The sequence below is a fragment of the Stenella coeruleoalba genome, assembly GCF_951394435.1.
Source record: "Stenella coeruleoalba genome assembly, chromosome: 17".
Taxonomy (NCBI): domain Eukaryota; kingdom Metazoa; phylum Chordata; class Mammalia; order Artiodactyla; family Delphinidae; genus Stenella; species Stenella coeruleoalba.
Genome location: NC_137163.1, coordinates 33,896,162 through 33,919,661, shown reverse-complemented (window position 1 = coordinate 33,919,661; position 23,500 = coordinate 33,896,162). Strand labels below are relative to the sequence as shown.

Genomic DNA, 23,500 nt, shown 5'->3' with positions numbered 1-23,500 from the left:
ACCGTCCCCCTCATCATCATTGTTAAGTGCACTCAGCATGCCTTTGATACAGAAGAAGCACTTAATGTCAGTTTAAGAGAGAAATGTAAAAATCAGTAAAGGCCAGGAAGCAATAATTTATAAAGAATAAATGTAAATTGCAGATATAAACATTTGGAAAAAATCTCTCTCTGACTTGTAATCAAAGAAATGCTGATGAAAACAATGTAAGGTACTACTTTTGCCTCAACAACTGAGAACAACAGATACTGTCAGTACTGTAGAAGTGTAAACTGGTACAATCTTTCAGATTAATTTGCCAATATATAACAGAAACCATAAAAATATTAATATATTTTAGTCCAAAACTTTATTTCCTGAAACATAGGCTATAGAAACAATTTTTTTAAATGGGCACACAAAACGTGTATACAAGGGTTTCATAATTTGTAATAATCAAAAATCAAAAACATCCAAAATAGCAAGCAACGGATGATAAATAAGTTATGGCTCACCCAGAAGATGGAATTCTATGCAACCATTAGTAAAAGCAAATGTTACACAGCACTTACCATGTAGCAGGCTCTATTCTAAACAATTTGTAAATAAATTAACTCATTTGATCTTTACTATAATCCTATGATGTAAGTATTATTATTGCGCGCATTTTACAGAGAAAACTAAGGCAAAGAAGTTAAGTAACTTGCCCAAGGCCACCAAATTAGAAAGTGCTGAGCTAGTATTCAAACTCAGGCGATCTGATCTGATCCCAGACTCCGTGCTCTTAACCATCACACCATTATACTATAGAAGAATATTTAATGCCGTGTTAAAAATCTCAAAAAATACTTGTAAAAATCTTTTAAATGAAATTACCAAATTGGTGTGTGTGTCTATAATATACATCCACATGCCAAAATATCAACAACTGTTATTGGAATTATAAGCATTTTTTTTACTTTCTTCTATTTTTCTAATTTTATTTTTTGCAATTAGCATGTACAGCTGGCCTTCCATAGCCACAGGTTCCACATCCACGGATTCAACCAGCCGCATATCCACAGATGAGGAACCCACCAATACAGAGAGCCCACTGTACTAGGCAATTTTATACAAGGGACTTGAGCATCTGTGGATTTTGGCATCTGCAGGGGTCCTGGAATCAATCTCCCACGGGTGCCAAGGGATGACTATATTACATTCATAATTTTAAAGATAAAAGAATGCTCTCAGTACCATCACTTAAATATTCCTGACAGGCCACTGCCTTTAGCCTAGAACTGGAAGGGACCCAATTATTTGAGCAAACTGAAGTGCTTCACATCAGTTTGCCTCCTTCTTGACCATGAGATACAGTTGTTGTTTTTAAATCTTGAGGAAAACTAAATAAAGGATCTTGACCTGAACTGACAGCACTTTGTATATAAAACATCTTATATCAATAAAATATTTTTGTTATTTCAATACCTGAAGTTTCAAAGCACTCAACCTGTGTCCAGATAAAGTCTCTCTCTTCCCTGCCTTCACCCCTAGGTAATCTGAGTTCATCAGTGTGCAGATATTTAACCTCACCAACAAAATTTCCAGCTGGTGAGGACAGTGCTGCTTCTTATAGGGCCTTCTAGGGCCCCTGACTCACTGGAACTTCCCGATGGCCATTGCCTTACTGTACTAAACTGACCCTGAGCTGCTCCGTGGTAGTTCTCCACTGAACCAATTTGGGGATTTAAATTGCCCTCAGGAAATGGACAAGTGAAATGTGACAGAAATGAAACCAGCACCTTCCCACACAGGCTCTGTCCACACCATGCGGAAAGAAAACTATTGCCTATAGGCCTGTGAGACAGAGACAATAACTATATTCTCGCAAAGAACAATCCTTGCTCTGGATAAGGAATGCTTATCACATAGTACTCTGCATGGGGTTTGCAGAGTATGTAAGAAACAGGGTGAGCCTGCGAGCCTGCAAAGGATGCTGCATCAACTTTCATCAGAATCAAGTCCACAAACTCCCCTGACAATTCTTACCACCTGGCATTTGGTGGCCTTGATTATTCCCTTGGCAGCAAAGCCCCTAGAAGACTTAAGCAGAAGGCTCCAGATTCTGCAGCATTAACCAGAAGAGCACGTAAGTATGTTTGGGTGACGTACCCATATTCATTAGTAACCCATTCCACACTTTTCTAACATTCACTTTAGCAGTGTTCCTGAGACCCCTATGGGTTCCCAAACCACAACAACTATAGTGGGCAGAATTCTAAGATGTCCACCAAGATTCCCTCACCCAGGTGTACACACCTGTGCAATCTCCTCCCCTCAAGTGGGAACCTGTGAATATGGTGGGATGGTCACTTCCTCAATTAGGTTACATTATATGACTAATGGAGATGGGACTGTCACTCCATCCTAGCCAACTAGAGAGAGATGCACTCCTGCTGGCCTGGAAGAAAGCAAACATCTATGTTGCAAAGCGCCTACGGGAGCCAACTGGCGAGGAATCTCAGGTGTCCTCGAGGAGCTCAGGGCGGTCCCAGCCAACTACTAGCAAGAAAAGAGGGATGTCAGTCCTACAATATCAAGGAAATAAATCCTGCCAACAGCCAGTGAGCTAGGAAGACAACCCTGTGCCTCAGTTGAGATCACAGTCCCTGCTACCACCTTGATTTCAGCCTGGGGAGACCCTGAGCAGCACCCAGCCAGCCTGTGCTGGATTCCCGATCCTCGTGAACTATGAGATAATAAACTTGTGTTGTCTGAAACCCAAGCCCCCAGCAACAGAAAACTAATACAATGACCATGATGGTGACATTGTCAGAACATGTTGCTGATGTTCTTTCTCACATTTCCACTGTCTTCAGAAGGAAGGCCTGTCCCTAACATTCTCCCCTAAGGAAGCCAAAGGAGAGTGATAATTGATATCTGTATAATCGTTGGGAGTTTATTTAACTTTCAAATACAATCTCATTTAAATTTTGCATCATTAATCTGAGAAAGTCCAGGCAGTGATGATTAGAAACAAAGATTCAGGAGCCACGCTGCCTGGATTCGACTCCCTCTCCTCGCCACTTACTCACCAGATGAGCTCAAGCCAGTTCCTTGACCTCTCTGTGCCTGTAAAACAACAATGTGATAATCCCTACCTCCTAGGGGGCTGTGAGGATTAAATGATTTTGCATAAAGTCTAGCTCCTAGTAAGCACTGGATAAGTGTTTATCATTCTTGTAATCAATGGTAGTATCTAAACACACAAGAAAAGCACAACTAGCTTTGCTCACTTCCCACTATAATATGTTGCAAGAATTAAAGCCTATAGTTTTAACAGGTTCTACAACACTGAGCTTGTGTGTTATCCTGGAGAAAAGTAACCCACAGCAAGGAAAGAACCGATCTCCACCATTTAGCTGTTGTCCTGAGTAGAATGGGGGGAGCACAGGCAAGAGAGAATGAACTTTCTGCAGCCCCTAGAAAGGACCACAGATCCAGGAGCAAGTGGGAGTGTAATGGTTTCCTTCGGTGGCCAGGTAAATCAAACCCTGGTTCCAACAGAATTCTGGATTTGAGATGAGAATACAGACACAAGTGGGTTCCTGCTGCTACAATTAGACTCACACAGCCCACATCACACACATTCTGGAGCCCAGACGGGTTGTCATGTTGACCAGCTCCAACAGGTGTTCCTTCCAGGTAAGCTTAGTAATAGTAAATCCATTAAAAGGCAGTTGGGATGGGCAGCGGAGGGTTGGTAATGCCTCCTGAAGGGCTGCTAGTTCCATATGTGGCAAAGACAACAGTCGTCTTGTCACTGGAACTATTCAAGGTGAGCTGCCCGTGTACCCACCTTCATAACATGGAGACAGGCTCATAAAAGGACACTTTCTAGTTCAAAGAGTACCCCGACAAGCTGTCCCATAGGTCAGGGCTGCTGTGGACATGGTGGTGTTTTGGTTCATGGGCACTGCTGTGGTTATACTCTGGAAAAGTTTAAGGCAGAGTTAAAGGTGTATTTTCCCAATGTGGTTTTGGTCCCATTAAAGTATCATTGACCAAAGGCCTACTTAGTCATCCCTCATCTGTTTTACTAATTTCTCAATTTAAGTGTTAAAGAATTCTTGTCAGTGGGGGGAAAATACGGGGGTGTATCTTTTGTTGTTGTTGTTGTAATAAATGCCCCTCTTTTGTCTTAGCCCTTACCTGTGCAGCCTTCATGCCACAGAAAGAGACATGCCCCTTTCTTTTTGGTACTCTCCCATCACTCCTCTTCCCCCAAAACAAATAAATCATTGACAAAGGAAATGGAAAACTACAACAGAAAGTGCTTTTACCTTACCTCCCGATTACTCAAAGGCATATTGGCTTGTTTCAGTGAGTTTACCTTAATTCACACTGGAAGATATCCTAAAAGATCCAAAAAGAGGTAGTAAAGCTTGAATGCCTACAGGCACGTGCAGTTAGCACACAGGAGCTGTGCGAGCTAGGTTGAAAGGAACAGGCCTAGATGACTTGCCTTTTAAAACACTGTGCAGACCTAACAAAACAGCCAAACAAAAATCTCTCCAGTGGGCCATGTGTGGCTTGGGGCCACATTTGTAATGACCCCTGACCTAGAGAGTAGGAGGTTCTTTCAAAAGCCAGTTTGATACAGGGAATGTAGACCCCCAGGCCAAGGCATGAGGACCTCAAAGAGAAAGTCAAAGCAACTGGAACTGCTCTCTGAAAACTGCCATCCTAGCTGATTGGTGAGCTCAGAATTCTCCACTTGGCGTGGCCTGGAAGTCCAGAGGAAGGCTGCAATAACACACCAGTCTAGACACAGAGGGCCACAATCAAGAGGAAATGCCTCCCTGCTGGCACCCAATTACCCTTGAGGCTTTGATCAAGGAAAAAAGGTCTCCTTTTTCTAGTCAAAATCCAATCACCTACTATGGTACGGTGGGTTTCACTAATCAGGGCATCACCCATTGATTAGAGGCCTTTTTCCTGGGAGGAATGCCCTGCTCAAATCCCTGGAGAGCGTATTTCGCCCTAGCACAGCTTGGTCTAGGCCTAAAAGTACACACCGTCCTCAATGAGTTTGGTGGGTTTACTACACGTGTAACAGCATGTCAACGTGGAAACTTTTCTCTCAGTTTAGAGACAGTAAACCCAAGGCAGAATTTTACAGTTAGTGTCCAAGAACTAGTTAGAGGACTCAGACCCCTCACCAACAACAAGAATATCAAAGAGAGAGATGAGAGGAAAACAACTGAGAAAAGAATGTGTGAGGAGGACTTATTTGGAGAGAGCTGTACTTTAACCCTCGCGAAAGGGGTGGAGGCTGTCTATTTTCACTTCAAGCCTGGTTAAGGGCAGTTCACTCCTGCATCACAGAAGTCACCGTGGATTGAAAATCCTGAAGTGCGGGAGGTAGACTTGTTAGAATCCGGATGGGCCTCCACTAGAGCTCATCAGTCCAAAGGATGCCTGCATGTTTCCCGTGATGAGGTGGAGATGGGGCCACACACAAGAGGGCTGGTGTGAGGTCACGTGAGGGCCTGTTGTGTAGGGTCTCCTAGATGCTTGATGAAAGCTGGATGTGACTCCAGACTCCTTGGGATGAAGAAGGAGTAAATGAAGAACCAGAGGAGAGACCATGCATCATGTGCATCAAGAGAGCTACAGGTGAAAGGGTCTCAATGATTAGGGCAGCAAGTGGGGATGGTGGTGGAGGTAAGGAAGTGGGTGGTCTCTGGAACATCCATAAAAACACCCAGGAGAAAAAAAGTTGGCCTTCAACACCAGCCAGGTCCAGAGAGTATAAAGCCGTCTAACAGCAGGAACATCAAGTCAAAACTTTCCAGCTCCCCTATCTTTCCATCCCAACACAGAGGACTTGGCGAGGCCCTGGGATGGGAGGAAAAAGGGAACACAAGGGAAGGAGCCAACCAAACCCCTTCTCCGTATGTGCTAGCAGTGGACCCACCACCAACAAAATGCTGCTCCAACAAGATCTCCTGAGACTTATCTTAAGACTTGCTGTCATCAAGGTATTAAAAGCAAAGGATAAACTCACCTCTCACACAAGGAAGTCACTTCGGGCACACCTGCTTGTTCTTACAATATTTTAAATTTCCTTTACACAATTATGGACATTTAACTGGATTCCTCAATTAGTGTATGGCCCATGTGAGTCCTTTACTCATTTCCATTTCAGGATAATATTTTGTTGAAGTTTAAGCTTTGGAAACTTCTTTAATGAAAAAGTTTAGAGAGGGTTTTTTGTTTTGTTTTATTTTTCTGATGTTCTTCCTGCTGCTTTCTATAACTGTTGCCATAGAGTTGACAGCTGTCTTGTCCTTAATCCAGCAGCAAGTATCTGTATTGTTGATTAAATATTAATAGGCTGTCACAGGTTGAAAATCTGGATGTGAGCAAAATGTTGTAAAGATAATGAAAGGCTGAGAATTGGGAGCTTGGACAAGGAGAAGTCAAAGGAGTTGGGACTATTAAGAAGTGACCTGAAATTGGAATTAAAGTGTAAAAGGCAAAATGTGAGGAGGTTAGCAAGCAGCTGTTCTCCATTTCTATTATAGACAAGACAATTTTTTAAAATAAAAAATAAGGCTACCTATGTTGTACTAAATCGGGCTGGAGTAATAAGAAGGGGCTGGGAGGGGAACGTTTTGTAACTGCTCATTTTCTTTGCTTCCTTGTCCCTACCTGAAAGGCCAAGCCAGAAAGAAGACACCTGGTAGCTACTCCTAAGCTCTAGGACTCTGGTTGCATCTCTACTGGGAGGAAAAATAATTACATCATTGGTTCAAGGACTCCGGTTTGCCTCAAATGACTGATGTTAAAATATTACCAGAATCTCTGAGCATCAACACTCAGAAATATGTTAGAATTTCAACATATTTTCAGTTACTTGCGGTCAGTTATGGCCTTCATTTTAAGCAGGACATGTTAAAACAACACATGGAAAATTGCTACACGAGTTACGTAAAAATAGTTCTTTTTTTAAAATTTTAAGTCTAATTTAAGTCTGATAAAATACTAGAAGAGACAGAGAAGAGGAATTTGAGAAGACAGTTGGAGAGGCTGTAAGAATATTATTTACAACTTTAAATGATGAATAAACTGACCAAAACAATAGTTAATCCTTGCTAGGGAATTTGAGGACTCAGAGAAATGGGTTCAGGAAGAGAGGAATATTTGGGAAACTGCTCCTCTGGGCTGAGGAAAAAGCTAGCATAACGTCTACAGGCATGGGACGGAAAGGACCATAATTCATCCCACGAACGGAGTTAGCAGGGAGAAGAGTGATGATTGACGTCACTACTGAACGGATGTTTCTGTAAGTTAGAAAGAACTTTCATGGCCAATCAGAAGCGGCTCAGAAAGGCGTTCAAAGAGTTGAATGGGGGAAATTTAAGGATTCTTTAATATTTCGAGAGGAACTTTACTGTCATGGTTAAGTACATAGCTTTGGAGCAGGTCTACATAGATTGGATTTCAGTAATGTCACTTAGTAGCTCTGTGAGTCTGGGCAAGTTACTGGTCCTCTCAAGCCTTCAGTTTTGACACTAGTAAAACAGAGATGCTAACAGAATCTACTAGGTAGGGTTCTGTGAGATTTCAATGCATTAATACATGCAAAGTGCTTACAACAAGGCCTGGCACAGAGTAGGTACATTTACGTGCATAGGTTCAATAGACAACAGCTCTAGAAAAAAAAAATGGATTTAGAAAATAGAGGAGAAATCCAAGGCTCACAAAGGTTAGCAACTGTCTCTATTTCTAAACTCAGGGCTTCCTACCATAATGCACTGCTGCCATGAAACCAAGGGGCCATAAGTAAAAGAGATCAAGTCTGGTTTCACCTCCTTTTGATTCTATGGCTGTACTCTGATGGCAGGGTCACTGAGTAATGACCAAAAGGTTGAGCTCTGCCTTGTTCAAAGGCATCTTAAAGGAAAATATGTTGACTCTAGTCCACTGACCCTGAAGACAGAGAGTCCTGGTTCAAATCTCAGCTCAACTTCTGCAGCAGCTCTATGACCCTGGGAAGGCATTTTAACCTCACTGAAACATAGCCTAGGAGTATAATGTGCCCATCTGGGTGGGTGTATGTGAGAATAACATTTTAAAAAATCCTTACATTTTATTCTTTGCTACATAACTGAATTTTTTTGAGCAGTATAATTTTTATTTATCCCAATGATATTTATTTTTTTAATTTTTATTGGAGTATAGTTGCTTTACAATATTGTGTTAGCTCATACTGTACAGCAAAGTGAATCAGCTATACATATACATATATCCCCTCTTTTTTGGATTTCCTTCTCATTTAGGTCACCACAGAGCACTGAGTAGAGTTCCCTGTGCTATAGTAGGTTCTCATTAGTTATCTATTTTATACATAGTATCAATAGTGTATATATGTCAATCCCAACCTCTCAATTCATCCCACCATCACCCCTTCCCCCCTTGGTATCCATACCTTTGTTCTCTACTTCTGTGTCTCTATTTCTGCTTTGCAAATAAAATCATCTATACCATCTTTCTACATTCCACATATATGTGTTAATATACGATACTTGTTTTTCTCTTTCTGACTCACTTCACTCTGTATGACAGTCTCTAGGTCCATCCACATCTCTGCAAATGACTCAATTTTGTTCCTTTTTATGGCTGAGTAATACTCCATTGTATATATGTGCCACATCTTCTTTATCCATTCCTCTGTTGATGGACACTTAGGTTGCTTCCATGTCCTGGCTATTGTAAATAGAGCTGCAATGAACACTGGGGTACATGTGTCTTTTTGAGCATAACTGAATTATATATAATGTTTTGCAAATAAAATGTGATTTGTGTAAAGAAATAAAAGCACTGGTACTTGGTAAACATTCAGATTTTAGCTGTTCTTGTCATCATCAAAAACAACAGGGTTCAACTATCCAATTGATACTTGAATTTCCTCTACACCACTGGCTTTTAAACATTTCTCACTGCAACCCACGGAGGAAAAAAAGAATTCACTGTGACTCAGTATGCTCATATACACTTATTTGAAGCAAATATTTTACAGCACAATGTTTTCCCTTAATACATGCAACATACTCTGGTATTTCCCATTCTATTTCATTCCATTTCATTTTTTAAATGTTGGTCATAACTCACTAAACTGATTCTATGATCACAAATTGGTCACCATGCACAGTCTGAACCATGCTGCATTGCACCGTTTCTGCCAGCCATTTCTAGGAATTCACAGGGACGTATGATTTAGTTCCTCCATGTTCATTGAGGCTATAATGTGCTAAGTTTAAATAACTTTAAATTATATAATCCACTCCCCCAAATAATCTAGCCTATGTGATAAAAATTATTCTTGATACTTCATAAATAAACAGTGCTGCTATTAATCTTGCTTTTATAGGTCACTGTTTACTTTGAACCCTGTCCACCAAATACATTTAAATAATTCACTGTTGGATTGATGTTCCCTGATATTGCACCAAGCATCTATAAACTCTACTTCACCAACTGAGAACAATGTATGATAAACCTTCCCAGAACCGTAAAGGATCCTCCTAAAAGACATAAACTCAGCCCTTTACCAAGATGATGTTGATCTCTCCTTTACTGTACCTGACCTCCCCTTATCTGTTCAAGTTTCTGTGTCTGAATCATATACTCATAAGTACTTCTCTTACATGTTCTTAGACAGTATTTACAAACTAGAAGAGTGACTGCAATGCCTTCCACTGTCCAAAAAGTTTTACCAGGTAAAGTAACATTTAACCCTCTGGCCACATTTTTTTATTATTATTATAGCTTCATTCTGATTCATCTCACAATGAGTATTTTTTTTAATGTTATAGAGGTCATATCAGACGTGGTGTAAATCATTAATTATCTGACATTTGAAAGACAACCCTTGGCTTATGAGTTTATAATGCCATCGGGTATACTCCAGAGCAGCAACAGAACTTACTTGGATGATGAAAAGGTTCTATGTCTGCACTATCCACATGTGGCACTGAGCCACTGAAATGTGGCAAATGCAAATGAGGAACTGAATTTTTACTTTTAGTTTATTTTAATTAATTTAAATTTAAAGAGTCACAGGTGGATAGTAGCTACTCTATTAGTGCAGATCTAGAACAGTTATCCATAGTACATACTAATGATCCTGATGAAAAAGAAAATAACAAAAGGTGCCATTTATTGAACATTATCAGGGGCCAGGCATTAGCCTAAGCCCTTTTTATATACATTATGTAATTTACTTCTCACAACAATTCTACCTGGTAAGGACTATCATTATTCTTCTCCGCTTTTGATTGAAAAAACTGAGATCACAGCCAGTAGTAAGTCATAAAGCTGAGGTTCTAAACCAGGTCCACCTCCAGAGCACAGAGCAGAAGAGCTGTATTCCTTCCCATGCAATAGCCACTGGACATGGGTGTGTCTGTGTTTAATTTCAATGGAAAGGAAAAAGAGCTGTGCAAAAGACTGGCGAATAAATGACTTTTTCTCTATCCTTTTAAAAATTTCCTCTACTTGGTGCCCCAGATTGGCCTCTACAGAAAGGAAAATTCTCTTGAGTGAGGACTCTTCCAGTTCTAAAAACAAATGTCTCTGTGATTTAAATAAAAGGTTTGAGATCAAGAGGTGAACTAGAATTCAAATTACATTTATGGTTTGGAGACTCTTTTCCCACTTGAGGATATGTTACTATTTTTACATTTACTTAAGGTTTTTTTCTTGTCTGCTTCTGAGAGGCTTTGAGGGGGCTTATAGATTAAGACATTTAAGGATCATAAAGAGCAGAGGTCACTTGAAAAAAAATTAATGGGCTAAAGATTTTAAGCATCCAATTTCTGAGACACAGGATTGACTAACGCCTTCTAGCTAAGGCAGAATAATAATAATAATGTATTATTGTTATTAACTAATTAATAAAAATGTAGGGGTATTAGGTTATACACAGAGTCTGTTGTTCTTTGTTTTTTTTCTAGACAATGAAATCAATCAAATTGGTGTGCGGTTTTCACTAAAGACATGGGTTGCTCATGTAATTCTCATCTCTCTTCCTCCAAAAAAGCAGACAATATTGCAGAAAAATACAACTCAGTAAAGGCAATTCTCTGAGGAGAAAGCCACATAGCCCAAGAACTCTTTTTCTGAGAGTGCATGAGTGTCCTTCTATCCATCCAGCACTAATTCAGACATGGCTTCCCTGCCAGGTCCTCTCTGAATGGCCTCTTCTGTCCACTGCTGTTGCTGACCACTCAAAACTGGACCGGGGGGTTAGTGGGCCCCTCCACTACCAGAAAGGAGGAGACCAACTAAGAAAAGTGGCCACTTGGCTCTACAAGTATGTTCTTTCATGTGAACGAGGGAAATCTTTATAAATGAAGAACTGTCTGTTGTCATTTACTTCCAGTTGAACTGAATTTGTGCGTGTGCGTGTGTGTGTGTGTGTCTCTATGTGTGTGAAAGTTTTAAGTGTGCTTTGAATTTTTTTGTGGGTTTTGTCTCATTATGTACTTTCTTCTCCCTATTTGTCGAAGAAAAATAATCACAATAATCACACACACTCACATACACGCACACTTTCTAACTTGAAACAATAACTTCTATGGGGATTTTCTAAGGAGTGAGGCTTTGTCTTTATCAGATCAGGTAGTTAAAGAACTTGGTTGTCACTTACCCTTCAGTTCACAGCTGCCTCTAACCCACTTTTTCCTTCCTGTGTTCCTGGAGTTGGTTACAGAGGGAGAGTTAACTTAAAGAGGATAAAGAAATGCAGAGCCTTTGACAGCCTTACTGTACTGTCAATTCCAAAGGGGAATAAAAGGAAAAACTAATCTATAATTTGTATGCTTATTAATGTGAGGTGCTTTATATGCCTGAATTTAATCCTCACAAGTCTGTCCATGGTAGGTATGGTCCTTATTGCCAAATGAGAAATGAAAAACTGAGGTAAATCACCCAAGATTTCACAGGCCATAGGCGTCAAGGCTAGAATAAAAACCAAGATTGTCCACCCCCAATATCATGATCAAAGTCACTAAACTGTTAGTCTTTGACAGGAGGGACCCTGTCTATATTGAATACCTGTGCACCGGGCCCAGCACATAGTAGCATTCAACCAATATTGGCAGACTGACCAGTTGAGGGTTCTTTACCCCTGCATCTTTTTGCTTTTACCACAACTGTGCTCTAAGTTGCTAACCTGAAAGGAATATAAATTCAAAAAATTTTCCAATTATTGCTAAAACACTTTACAAAGCTTCAAGAGTCTTCTTTATTCTAAGGAAAAAAGGATCTGCCAATCTACTCCATTCATTCTTCTAACCCATTCTTAGCCATTCAACTCAACAAATATTTCAGTACAATGTGAGCAACAGTGGGAATATACATTCTAAAAATTATGTCTCTTGGATATATAAGAGTGGCTGAATTGCTGTTCTTCCATAAATGGGGTTGAGAGTTGTAAAAATTAATAAGCATCAACAAGAAGGGAAATAAAGACCTAGATTTTGCTATTGTACACTGTTTGTTTTTAATTAATAACTCCATTTTTTAGAGCAATTTTAGGTTTACTGAAAAATTGAGCAGAAAGTACAAAATTCCCATATACACCTCCTCTGCTGCTCCACCCCACACACAATAAATTTCCCCTACTGTTAACATCCAACATTAATGTGGTACATTTGTTACAACTGATGCATCAATACTGATAAGTTATTTTTAACTAAAGCTCATAGTTTACATTAGGGTTCACTTTTTTGTCTTATATATTCTACAGGTTTTGACAAATGTATAATGACATATATCTAGCACTACAGCATCATACAGAATAGTTTCACTGTTCTGAAAATCCTCTGTGCTCTACCTATTCATCCCTCTCTCTAACCCCTGGAAATCACTGACCTTTTTATTGTCTCCATAGTTTGGCCTTTTCCAGAATGTCATATAGTTGGAATCATACAGTATATAGCCCTTTCAGATTGGCTTCTTCCATTTAGCAATATGTATTTATCACTGAATAATATTCCACTGTATGAATGTACCACAGTTTATCCATTCACCTACTGAAGAACAGCTTGGTTGCTTCCCAGTTCAGACAATTATAAATAAAGCTGCTATAAACATTCATCTGCAGGTTCTGGGAGGGACATATGTTTTTAATTCATTTGGGTAAATAACAAGGAATGTGACTGTTGGATTATACGGTAAGAATATGTTAAGTTTTATAAGAACCTGCCAAACTTGTTTTCCCAAGTAGCTGTACCATTCTGCATTCCCAAGAGCAATGAATGAGAGTTCCTGTTGTTCCACATCCTTGCCAACAGTTGGTGTTGTCAGCGTTTTGGATTTTAGGTGTGTAGTGGTATCTCATTGTGTTTTAACTTGCAATCCCTGATGGCATATAATGTTGAACATATTTTCCAATGCTTATTTGCCATCTGTATATCTTTTTTGGTGAAGTTAGATCTGTTAGCTCTTTTGTCCATTTTTTACTTGTTTTCTTATTGTTGAGTTTTAGGAACTTACACTCATTTTTTCCCATTGTTATAAAAACATTAAGCCTTAACACATATATATGGAATCTAAAAATAAATAAATAAATGGTTCTGAAGAACCTAGGGGCAGAACAGGAATAAAGACGCAGATGTAGAGAATGGACTTGAGGATACGGGGAGGGGGAAGGGTAAGCTGGGACGAAGTGAGAGAGTGGCATGGACACATATACACTACCAAATGTAAAATAGGTAGCTAGTGGGAAGCAGCTGCATAGCACAGGGAGATCAGCTCAGTGCTTTGTGACCACCTAGAGGGGTGGGATGGGGGGTGGGAGGGAGACGCAAGAGGGAGGAGATACGGGGGTATATGTATACGTATAGCTGATTCACTTTGTTATACAGCAGAAACTAACACACCACTGTAAAGCAATTATACTCCAAGAAAGATGTTTAAAAAAAAAAATACATAAAGCCTTGCTCTCTGCTCTTTAATTTTCTTCCTGCTTTTGTCAACTAGACATGGTAACTCAACTGCTGGTTTTCCAATGTCGCAGAGCTCTATGTCGACATCTGAGTTAAAACTCTTATTGAACAGCACTGTACTCCAAAGGGCTATAGGGATAGGACAACTGGAAGAAATAAGGGAATCATCTAAACAAAGCCTTGAAAAGTCTTAGCCCATGACCAAGCCATCAGAACACAGAAGTCAAAAACCACACTGCACCACGCAGAATCCAAACTACAGTGTATCAGGTTAACACAATGCCCCATTATTTCAATATTTTTAAAACATGAGACTTCCTGAAGATATCATTTCTCTAGAGTGTTCATTCTAAGCAATAATGAGGAGCTATGTTAAAAAAATTTTTTTCAACAAAAATTTTAATAAAGTAGGTCTTCAAAAGAGCAGAAGAATGAACTTTCTAAACTGCAACTTGCCACAGAGAATTACATCCGCCAGAATTTTTCTATCTGGAAAGAAACTGAATTTAATGTTCTTTGTATTTTTATCAGCAGCAAGGTAAGCAGGAAGAATCTCTCATAAGCACTTTTATGAAGTTACACAAAGAAATAAGTTTCAAGCATTTTATGGTTGGCAGCTTAAGATAATTTTTCTTATTTTTAAGGAAAGGGTTTATTAGTTCTTTTGACATGTTGATAACATGTACCACAGATTTCAGTAATTACAGCAGATAAACCCTGATGAAGCAGTTGAGAAGATTACAGCCTAAGAATATCAGAAAAGAAAAGGAAAAACACTCCCACTGGGTGGTGCCCTTTTTATCTAATGCATTTGGGCCTAAAAAAATTACAGATTACAGACCTCTATTCACAGACTCCCTCTTGATTGCCTAAGTAGCAGGCCCACCTGCCACGACAACCTTTTGATATCAGCTCTGAAGCCATTTACCTTTCTCTCATCCAGGGCTCCACTGTCTCTAAATGTTCTCACTTGCACTACCTCGGAAGGTAAGGATGACTTAAAGTAGTTAAATCCACACATAATCCAGGAAGTTTATTTTACCTAAAAGCTTCCGTCTCTGACCTCACTTGCTAACAGGTTCCAAAATGAACAAAGCTGAATCTGACCTCTCTGTTCTACCACATTTGGAACTGGACAGGTGCTGGCAAACTTTTCCTATAAAGGACCTGGTAGTTAATATTTTAGGCTTTGTGGGCCATACAGTCCTTGCTGCCACTACTCAGCTCTGCAGCTGTACCATGAAAGCAGCTATGGACAACCCGTAAAGGAATCAGTGTGGCTGCATTCCAATAAAACGCTATTTATGGACACTGAAATTCTAATTTCATAGAATTTTCACGTCATGAAATATTATCCTTCTTTTTATTTTTTTTTTATTTTTTTATTTTTTTCCGGTACGCGGGCCTCTCACTGCTGTGGCTTCTCCCGTTGTGGAGCACAGGCTCCGGACGCGCAGGCTCAGCAGCCATGGCTCACGGGCTCAGCCGCTCCGTGGCATGTGGGATCTTCCTGGACCGGGGCACGAACCCGTGTCCCCTGCATCGGCAGGCGGACTCTCAACCACTGCGCTACCCGGGAAGCCCCTTTCTTTTGATTTTTAAATGTAAAAACCGTTCTTAGCTCAAAGGCCATACAAAAACAAGCATCAGGCCAGATTTAGCCCACAAGTCATAGTTTGCCTTAGAAGAAATCTCAAAAAATTTGACAGTCACAAAACAAACAGGAGCCAGACCCTTCTATTAGAACAATCTGTGGAATCCTATAAGGAGACAAGCTTCCAACCCACAAACATAAAGAACAGTATGCCCCAGAAATTCTCGGTATGTATATTTAAGAAGTTACCATATATGTTATAATCTCATTTCCTATGTGCTATGAAATTCAAACCCAATGACGAAATCTTGATTTCTTTAAAATCTAATTTACTGTACCCTCTTTATTTAAAAATTGGTTATTTGAAAAATATTAAATATTTAAATACTAATATGAAATATGAATTTAATATTTTAAATATTGATTTAAATACTGAATGCTTAAAATTGGGATATTTAAACATATTGTCTCTACTCTTAACTGGCTATTAAAAGCAGCATACTAAAAGATAAATATGAAGAGAGTGCTAATGAGTAACACTGCTTGACCACTTACTCTACACCAGGCACTGGATTAAGCGTTTTCCACATGTAATTCATTTAATCTTCACAGCAACTCCAGAGGCTGATCACGGTTATCCCCATTCTACAGTGGGGGAAACTGAGGCACAAAATTAATCAACACGGGAGCCAGAATCCAAACCCAGGCAGTCTAACTCCGAAGCTGGCATCGTTAACCACCTGGCAATACCAACACACGTCAGGTTGGTTAGATGTCATTTCTCTTTGATTCAGTAATATCTTACGGTTTAAAAGGCCTTTCATTCCTTTAGGTTTTTATTATGGACACATGAATGCCTATTTTTTAAAGGACTCTCAGTCTTAAAGTTGTGGATTCACCAATTAAGGTAAAATATATAGAAGGACCCCACCAAAGCATTCACGAAAGTTTAACTCTTTATTCACATACAAATTGTATCCTTTCCAATTCTACCAGTATGCAATTCTTACACAAACTGAGATTCTTTAAGATCTTGCTTTCTAAGATATTAGAACATGTTAACTGTCATTTTCTCACCCATCCTCATGGCATCTCTTATAGGTTATGAACTAAGACATTAGCGGAGTCACATCTTTCTTCCAGTCATTCTTTCACACATTCATCCACAAGTACTTGCACTGAACATGCTTACTATGTGCAAGGCATTGTCCCAGCAGCAGAAATGTTTAAAAACATCCAGTAATGGCTAACTTTATGTGTCAACTTCGTTAGGACACAGTGCCCATATATTTGGTCAAACACCAGTCTAGATGTCACTGTGAAGGTATTTTTTAGATGAGATTAACATTTCAATCAGTAGACTTTAAGTAAAGCAGATTACCCTCCATAATGTAGGTGGGCCTCATCCAATCAGTTGAAGGCTGTAAGAGAAAAAACTTGAGGTCCTCCAAGAAAGAGGGAATTCTGCCTCCAGACGGTCTTTGTACTCCAGCAGCAACATCAGCATTTCTATGGGTCTCTAGCCTGCTGGGCTGCCATGCAAATTTCAGACTTGCCAGCTCCACACATACCTAAGCCAGTTCCTTAAAATAAATCAATCTCGATAGATAGATAGATAGATAGATAGGTAGATAGACAGATACATAGATACACAAATACATACATACCTACACAGATACATAGATCAATACATAGACTGATGACTAGATATACATATATACGTATGTGTTATCGATATCTATCTATATAATATATTTATATACCATGTATATGAACATCCTATTGGTTCTGTTTCTCTGGAGAACCCTGACTAATACACATCCCCTCAGATCCATCAGACTGGGGAAAAAAACGGAAAGTTCACCAAGAATTGATGATCTGCGGACAAAGGGAGCCCTCCCATGCTGCTAGTGGGAATGTAAGCTGTATAACTAATGTGGGGTGCAATCAGTTGACATCTAGCAAAGATAAAGGTGCCCTCATCCTATGCCCAGCCCCAGAAGAACAGCCACGTGGCACCGCATAGCCAGAACCCCCTGGAATCGTTCTTGACAGAAATAATTGCCAACTTCATAAAGAAAAACTGAACTTAGCTTGACAGCTTCAAAACTATCTCAAATCATTCAAGAGAGACCCAAGTCACATTCATTCACAATAAGCTGAAAAAAGCCAACGGAACCATGTCTAACACTTCCCACTGCCCCTCCCCCCTGCACCCTCCCCACCACAGTAGCAGCAGCTTCTCACACTCTCCAGACACCTACAAATCACCTGTTGTCCCCACACCCCAAAGTGAAAAGCCTAGTTAATGACAGAAAGAGAAGAAAGACCCTAGAGCAGTGTCTGCATATAACAAGTGCTTGCTAAACATTAGCTATTATTAAGGATATAAAAATACACATGTAATTGTTTTCCTTTTAAGTGACTTGCTGAATAAAATGCCTGCCTTCTCCCTGGCACTTCTACTCTGTATACAGTGGTACCAAATGAGGACTTTTGATAGAATCATCCCTTTCTGTTGAATAATCAATTTACTCAGACATGGCTGGATTGATTCTCTTTTCACCAAATTAACGAAGAGCAAGAAATGATTAGTCATCAGTTAATCAGCTGGTGTGGACTACACCATCTTACTCTTAAACACACAACACACCATTGTTTGAAATTTCACACTGAAAAGTTGATAGAACAAAAGCAAACTAACATCTAATTTCTCTTTCAGCTTTCTTGCGGCTCTCTTTTTATTTCTGAGTGGATCTTGGTAAACCAAACTATTATTAGAACCCCATTTTTCCCACCTCTTTTTGTTGTAGAACAAAACAGAGCCCATGAGCACACAGGAAGCACAAAACAAACACTCCGAGATGACTTTCATTACATCCTTAGTTATCTTTTGGATACAGGTTTGTATGAAGAACATACATTTTAGGGAGTAACTTGGTACTCTTCTGGGAGGTCAGTATGCCAGATACGTTTTTAAAGCCTTAACACTCTGTATACCTTTTAACTAACCAATTACACTTCTCAGAAATTATCCAAAAGGAAAAATAACATCATAAAATATGTGAAAAGACGTAACTATGTTGTTCATTTTCTAAAATTTTTACAAAGAATGTGTGTCACTTCCTTAGTAAGAACAATGGGGCTTATGCTTTTTTTGTTTGTTTTAAGAGCATGAACTTTGGGATGAAACAATCCTGAGTCAGAACTCAGAAGCTGCCCCCTTAATAACTACATGACCTTGAGGAAGTCTACCTGGCTTCTTGAGTGCCAGCTTTGAGATCTGCGAAATGGGGATAAGATACACCTCCCTCAAAGAGGATTCACTATCAATAAATGCAGTAAGAGTACTTCTGAAAGAAGGGATGGATGAGTGAGCAAACAATTGAACAAACAATCCCAGAGGCTCTATGCGGGGCTGGTTGGTGGTGGTTGAGAAGAACAGATCAGCAGGCAATAGTGAAAACTGTCACAAACTCTAAATCAACACTATCATAGTATAAGTGCCCCTTGTCTTGAAAATATTCACTAGTGAGCTCGAGCCTGACCACTCACATTTCAGGGCAACCTCAGCAGGTCAAATCAAAGACCAATCCCAGGTGTCCTTGAGATCTGACCATCCAGGTAACCAGTCTCCAAGATGGTCTCCACCTCCCTGTATTCACACCTCTGTGTAAGTCTCTCCCACATTAGAGCAGGGCTGATCACCATTTGTCTCTGTAATCAACAGAATATGACCGAAGTGATGGTATGTCCCTTCTGAGGTTAGATTATGAAGGACTGCAGCTTCCATCTGGGGCTGTCTTCTCTTGGATCACTCATTCTCGAGGAAGCCATGTCATGATCAGGCCCATGAAGAGGCTCATTAGGGAAGGAACTGAAGCCTCCTGATGGTAGCCATGTAACTGAGCTTGGAAGTAGATCCTCCAACCCTACTCAAGGCTTCAGTCCCACCCAACAGTGTAACTGCAATCTCATGAGAGACCCTGAGCCAGACCACCCAGCTAAGCCACTCTTGGATTCCTGACCCTAAGAAACTGTATAAGATAACAAGTATTGATATTTGTTGTATTAAGCTTCTAGCTTTTGGGGTAGTTTGTTGCACAGCAATAAATAACTAATACACAGGGCTTCCCTGGTGACGCAGTGGTTAAGAATCCGCCCACCAATGCAGGGGACACAGGTTCAAGCCCTGGTCCGGGAAGATCCTACATGCCACAGAGCAACTAAGCCTGCATGCCATAGCTACTGAGCCTGTGCTCTAGAGCCCGCAAGCCACAACTACTGAGCCCACATTCTAGAGCCCGCAAGCCACAACTACTGAGCCCACGTGCCGCAACTACTGAAGCCCACATGCCTAGAGCCCCTGCTCTGAAACAAGAGAAGCCACTGCAATGAGAAGCCCGCGCACCACAACAAAGAGTAGCCCCCACTCGCCGCAGCTAGAGAAAGCCCCACGCAGCCAAAAATAAAAATAAATTTTTTAAAAAATTTTTAATAAACAAATAACTAACACACCATTCCAAGTAGAACAGGTCTTCAGACTTCAGTATGTATTATTATTGGACCCAGTTTACAGATAATAACACTGAGGTACGACGAGGTTAAATGACCTTCCTAAAGGCCACCCAGCTAAGAAGGGGTAAAACCAGGATTTGAACATAGCTTTGCTTGGGTCCAGAGCCAGTGCTTTATAACCACCACACTATATACTTCTTCCACCTCCTCCTTACCATCCCTAAGTCTGGGGTAGCAGCCATGTGCTCCCATAGTAATCCGTATTTCCTCTGTCACAGATAGCACTTACTACATCGTATTTTATGTTTGAGTCATAGACTACTAGACTGTAAATTCCTGGAGGGCAAGAACCTATCTATATTCGTTCATCCAGTTGACAAATGTTTACTGAGAGCCTACGCTGTACTGGGCACTGGGAATACCATGACGTACATAGTCAAAACTCCGCCCTTGGACAGCTCACAGTCTAGTGGAGGAGACAAGCATCTCTCAAACAAATATAAAACTACAACTGGGGCTTCCCTGGTGGCATAGTGGTTGGGAGTCCACCTGCCGATGCGGGGGACATGGGTTCATGCCCCGGTCCGGGAGGACCCCGCATGCCGCGGAGCGGCTGGGCCCGTGAGCCGGGGCCGCTGGGCCTGCGCGTCTGGAGCCTGTGCTCCGCAACGGGAGAGGTCACAGCAGTGAGAGGCCCACGTACTGCAAAAAAAAACCTACAACTGCAAAGTGCTACACGGGGCTCTGTGACACATTTTACCTAGTCAGGAAGAGCCCTGAGAGGTGGTCACCTCAAATGAGGCAGCAGTTACCCAGGGGAAAGGGAGAAGCAGGAGCCCCCCAGCAGAGAACGCACACACCCCAAGTTCTCAAGATGGAGGGGAAAAGCCATGCCTGACAAGCTGAAAGGAGGCCAGTGGGAAGGAGCACAGAAGCCCAGGATGAGAAGCGGGAGGGAGAAGCAGCAGGAGGAAGTACCTGGGGAGAACATGGGTTGTCACCTGCAGACCATGTTCAGGAACCTAACCTGCCCCTAAAAGCAGTGGGAGCAGTGGCAGGGGTTGGGAGTGCAGGGGTCACAAGACCATCCTTGGGGCTTAAAACAGGCACTCTGGCAGCAGTGCAAGGGACAGCCTGGAAGAAGGCTGGAGTGAAAACGGGAAGATCTTTGAGAAGTGACGGGAGCTCGTTCACGTTGGGCCCCCAATGCCTTGTACAGCGGCTTGCATAGGGTTGGCCCTTCATAAGTAGTAATGGAAATGAAGTACTTGTTAAAATGAGTGCACGGTAACCTGCAGCAAGTGGGACAAGAGAAAGAAACAGCACACAAGAACTCTGAGACCTTCAACACCTCGGGAGCTCATAGGAATCTCCTCAGCTTCAAAGGGGGAGGAACGATATAGATCAAAACACTCAGGGTGGAAAAACCTATCAAGCTTGTCTGGTACATGTCAGCCCTGGTATATCAATTTCTTCTTCCAAAACTCACTATATGTAAGTCATCCCTCTGATTACACTTAAAAAAAGAAACAAATAAGGATTGTCGGAGGCATGAGGCATAGCCTGGGCAGTATTTAAGCCACTCTAGGATCCATGAATGTCTGCCATTCAGTCAAGACCACCCCAGAGGCCATTGTTTAAAAGATGAAACAAAACATGAAACTGGGTGATGCTGGGCAACTCTACAGTGTATAGAAGTTTGTGACTACTTGGCCAATTTTCTCCAAACCACAGCAAAATGAGGAGTTACCTTTAGAAGCTTTAATTTTATGCTTTTTCCTTTAAGATTTAATATCTCACAGTCATATATACGAAAAAATTATTAATTGTTTATAAACCCCTACTAGATTTAAATAATCTTCAGTGAGTCTTGACCCTTAAAGGGTTTGTTTTCTGCTGAATAGGGTGAAGGGTATGAGTTTACGAGTTTAAATAAGGTTGGATTATGCAAACCTACTTTGCGTAGAAAAGGGAAAAACTGAGAGATGGAAAGACCTGGAAGGAGAAGGAAGAATGGTGGAAGGGACGGGAAGAGATTCAGTTATTGATGAGCTAAAATCAGAGACTGAGGTGAAATGTCTAACGGGGATTTTTTTTTTTTTGAACGGAAAAAACCTATAGATTATGTGAGGTAACTTCCCACCCCATCCCTGGACTCCATCATGAAATCGTCAATAAAATCTAAGTGGGTTCTGCGGAGGGAATGCAAAGAAGTGCCAAGTCTACCTTCATGGGTGACATGAGGGAAGACAGGGGCTGCCTGGAGGGGTTATTCTTTATTGAAAGAAGCAGTGAATTATCTGATTGACAGCTGGGCAGCAGTGGGTAGCAGGCTCCGCTCTCTCCTCTCTGCAGATGTGCCTATATCCGCAGAGAATGTGTGTCCCCAATCCTCTTCCCTCTGCCTTTGAGGTGGACACATTCTCATATTCTAGCACTGCCTGTGACAGATGCCGGGGAAGGAATCCGCAAACCCACCAAGCCTCATGCTTAAAGGCTGATAAAAACCAGACTGAAGAATCTGGCTTTAGACTTGAGGTTAAGCGGGTTTAGATGAGACGCTAATTTTTTTCATCTGTCTGCCTCCTGTGTCTCTTTCTTAATTAGCTCCAAACTCACGCAAGAAAGAATATTATTTATAGAATTTCTTAATTTCTGACCTCAGCATCTGTGAGTATACTGAAGAGGGTTCACAAGAAAGCACAACTAGATATTTAATAGAAGTTATCTCTGTGTAAGTTTGACTATATGTTATAGTTTTCCTGTTAGAAACATGTATTGCTAAAATTTTCAAATTCCAGTTATTAAAACAGTTGTTAAAAAATATAACTTTCATTTTACATGGGATGAGCCAGGATTTAAATTCAAGTCAGTGTGTCCTCCAAGCCCACACTCTTGTATTTATGAGTTTCTCCCTACCCTGACCTACTATTCTTCTCAGTTTGGGTGTAAATTACTTCTTTTGACTCCACACCATCTACATTTATTTCTCAGATCCATCTGACATTCACTGTCTGATTTTCTTCTCTCTTATCTCTTCTCAGTGGTGAAGTATTAAGGGTAAAATACTTTTTAATAATAAGTTACTTACATTCCGGACAGTTTTGCTGCATGAAGCACTTGAAGACCAAGTAAAAATCGGAGCTTTAATACAATGAAACATTTGATGGAGATGGGATCAGAAAAGAGTGTGTAGTTTATGGCCAACCTAAAGTCCATTATTGCTCATAAGTATTCGATAAGTGTTGGCTGATGACTACTTGAAATTGCATTCTAGATCACACTAAGGTAGATGATTTCCCAGCTAAGGGACTTAAATGTTAGGGACCTTAATACAGTCAGCAAGTTCTCCTTTTACGATATGCCATCTTTACCTGGGAAAGCAGCTAAAAGGATGAGGACACAGGTC

General features: G+C 40.7%; 1 protein-coding gene across 10 annotated transcripts in view; it reads right to left on the bottom strand.

Moving 5' to 3' along the window:
- The window catches only part of NCALD (neurocalcin delta), a 430,559-nt gene that overhangs the window by 312,503 nt on the left and 94,556 nt on the right, over window positions 1-23,500 (bottom strand). Inside the window, exon 1 of one of the 10 annotated variants that reach the window (XM_079901528.1) lies at window positions 16,129-16,562. The exons of 8 other annotated variants lie outside the window; for them this stretch is intronic. The gene's annotated coding sequence lies outside the window, so the exon portion shown is untranslated. Of the gene's footprint in view, window positions 1-11,677; window positions 11,694-16,128; window positions 16,563-23,500 lie in introns of those variants that run through there. One more of the 10 variants, XM_079901531.1, reaches the window with a different exon arrangement.